Genomic DNA, 3,495 nt, shown 5'->3' on the forward strand with positions numbered 1-3,495 from the left:
TGATGTTTAAATGTCCGACTACGCCACCCGTGGATTGCGGTCAGAGTGAACCGCCGCTGCAGGGCAGACCGCTGAGGCTGGTGTTGTGGGTGCAGCAGAGCGTAGCATAACTCCCCACGGGAGGAGTATAGCCTCAGGGCAGTGTATGCGGAGGATGGGGGTGATGGTGCAGGGCAGCAGCAGTAATGACACAGAGTCAGTGATGCAGTCCAGGGCCTTTACTCACAGTTCTTATTATCCAGATCACGTCTGCAGGTAACGGCTGCCCACGTCGTACTGTGCTCACCAGGTGAGGGGCTCAGACAACTCCCAGATAACTTTGGAGCGCTTCACAGGACCCCCTTTGTGTGTCCTTTGTCTTGCCTTTCTTACCAACCCTTCTGTCCGACTGCCTCGGGCCTCCTCTTGGTAAACTTGGCGCCAGTTTCCCTGACCCTATGTGGTGCCTTCCTAGCGGGTGTAGCGAGGGGCTGCGCCACATAAAATGTCACAGCCTCCTGTTTCTAGCTGAGGGTCGTTTCCTGCCTCCACTAGTTTCGGGGACCGGTCTCCCCATTTGGCCTGACCCCTCCACGCAGGTGGATTCGGGCGTGCGGTGGCGACTCGCCCGTCCGCACCCCTGGGATCCCTTCGTTCCTCGTTCCTGGAGCCTTCTCCGCTCCTCTTCCTTCCTTCTCCCTCTTCCAGGCCTGGGCCTCTGTTACTAGGCCCGCCTCCGGAGCAGAGCTCATGCAGAGCCCCTGCTCCCTGCCACTTCTGCTCAGACTTCTCTGCACTGAACTAAGATGGTGCCCACCTTTTATACTCCCTTCTCAATGCACCCAGGAACTGCTTCCTCCCTGCTCCTGCACTACAGTGTTCCCCTTCCTCAGTGTTCCCTCCCCCCACTCCAGCCAGGGATAGGGACTGTCGTGCCCATCTCAGGGGCATATTGGTCGCCCTGCCCCACGGCAATGTGGTGTAATGCATGCAGGTGTCGGGTCCTGATCCACGCTACATCCTTACCTGAGAGTGAGATATCGCACCTCTGGGTGAGGTGCAATACCTCTGTAGCAACCGAGCCCTCAGGGTGCTACAGTTCCATTTATCTTCAGCCTAGGTGACGTATTGCGATACAGGGCCGTGATTTTGGCTATAAAAGGGTCCCCTAGACCCCTACCCCAAGCTTTTTAAGAGAATCATATATGGCATGCCAGGAGACTCTATGTAATGCTTTCTCAGCATCCAACGAGAGTATCTAATTACAAATTTTTAACTGCATCTAGCCCAGGAAATACTTTGTGCATAGTAGCAGTGTCTGCTAGTCAGCGGATTATCCCGGCTGTTAAGCAAGCTACACCACCTGTAGTTTGGACACTTAATTTTTTCAAAGGAAATGCTTCGGGACCACGGGATACTCAGTGAAGAGCATCAGGAGGCACCCCAAGGCATAGGGGCTGGGACTGGCAGTGGGATGCCTTGCGGTGGACAGCCGAGCTCGATCCTTATAAAAGCTTTTTAACTGCAGCAGCTTTAGTGGACGCTACTGGAGCTGGAATTACGCGGCTGCTGGCATGAGACTTGCCCTCCAATAGATCCTTGTAAATGGATTTAAAGTGTATTCATTCAAATTAGAGAGACAATTTAAATTAAAAAGCTTAGAGCTGCCTCCACCACAGGGGGGCTCGCTCGACCCACCAGCGGACAGGCACCAGTATTGGGAGAGGGGGGCTGGCCGTCAGGGTTCACCGCGGCTCTGGCACAAATCCGGCGACGCGGAGGTGGCACAGGCAGGAGCGGACTGAACGTGTCGGCTTCTCACTTTTTGGATTTTAGAAGGGCATGACATGCCTATATCTGTGTCTCCCCCTCCTTTTACTCCTCCACCTCTTTTCTTTTCGCATGACTATATGTACTTGTCACTTTTCCATGTGTTAGTTGTGTCTTCTGAGCAGTTTGTCAGCTTTTGGACACCTTTGAAGGTGTTTTCTATGTGTTTCTATGTGTTTTTGCTTTCCTGCCATTGGTTTTAACGGTGTTCGAAGGTGTTCGACGAACAGTTCGACGAACACACGGGTGTTCGACGAACCGAACCGAACTCGAACACTACGGGGGTGGCTCAACTCTACCAGTAAGTCTAATTTCAGATTTTTTTACCTCAGGCATCAATAGACTATAAATATACTTAATAAACAAAAGCTAAAAGAGCAGATGAACATAGTTTAACAAGTCTGAAATGCGCATGTGATACTGACATCAAAGTTTCACCACATTTTGGGACAAATGTTTTCACTTTCAACATTAACAATCAGTAGAATATTTTCTCTAAATTTGCATCTCCTTTCTTCACTTTAATTGTTTGCACCTAAGAAAAAAATAAAGCTTGATGCAACATTATGCTTACAAATTGTGTTTTATGCTCAATCATCACCTGTCCTACAGAGACACAGTCAGAATTACCCTGGCGAATTGAGTAAATTTGAAAATGTAAAAAAAATCCAGAATTGCTGTATTTTTCTATTCATTCACAAAGAATTAATGTAAGTTCTTAAATATGTACGCAAAATAGCGGGACTTTCAAATATAGATAATCTTGCAAAAACAGGTCAAAGTAAAAATAAATACATCCAGTTGTGACATCTACAGCGTGTTGAACATTCCTGAATCTTAATGTGTCCTGCCGAACAAGCTCAGTTGGGAGAGTGTTAGACTGAAGATGTAAAGGTCCCTGGTTCAATCCCGGGTTTCGGCAAAAGTTTTTTTCTTCACCCATTAAATTTTAAGCAGAAAATAAACAAAGCATATGGACTGACTGTTTACAGAGAATGTAAAAATCCTAATTATTATAATTATCTACAGGAAATAAAATGATAGAAACTTGAGAACCGAACACTTTTAACTTTTGAGGAAAATAATATTTTTTGTAATTTTTCCTTCATTCTGGACGTCATCACTTTGTTTTATTTTAGTTTGACTTAGCTGTATAAGGATTTAAAGGAAACCTGATAGCTAATACGGGCAGCATGTATCAGACACTAGCTGAATGATTTCAGCCATTTATGTGTGACTATGAATCGCTGTGGCATTACTGAGACAAATATGCTTCAAAAATATGCCAGGAACAAAGCTGTTTGGGGAAAAAGCCAGGAAGGCAAAAAACACAAGCCCCAACTCATGAAAGTCATCTTTCATTCTAAAAATAGGGGTTTCCACGTTAATGGTAAGACAAAGAATCCACAGATTTGGCATTTCTCTAGCGAGGAGAGCCCACTTAAAATGTATGGGGTGCTTGTCTCCATAAGCGCAAGCTGGGCACTAAACTGGCTTATTTGCAATTCTCGATGTTGCAGAGTGAAAACACCTGTTGGACATTAATAGTAATTGCCGGTGTTGATGAATTCATTGTGAGGAGTAATTTATAAAATTGGATCACTTTGGAGGGATTTCTGCTGTTTTGGTACTTTTGGAACTCCGCAAATGTCACCCTCAAAATATTCTTGCAAAATCTGCATTCCC

The 3,495-nt window shown here is 46.2% G+C and overlaps 1 non-coding gene across 1 annotated transcript; it reads left to right on the forward strand.

Moving 5' to 3' along the window:
• The first annotated feature begins 2,658 nt into the window (after positions 1-2,658).
• TRNAF-GAA (transfer RNA phenylalanine (anticodon GAA)) lies at positions 2,659-2,731 on the forward strand. Its single transcript has one exon. It is a non-coding gene; the product is annotated as a tRNA-Phe (tRNA).
• The last annotated feature ends 764 nt before the right edge of the window (positions 2,732-3,495 follow it).

Source organism: Phyllobates terribilis, unplaced genomic scaffold (assembly GCF_046119375.1).
Source record: "Phyllobates terribilis strain yellow unplaced genomic scaffold, ASM4611937v1 Scaffold_65__1_contigs__length_7625178, whole genome shotgun sequence".
Taxonomy (NCBI): Eukaryota; Metazoa; Chordata; class Amphibia; order Anura; family Dendrobatidae; genus Phyllobates; species Phyllobates terribilis.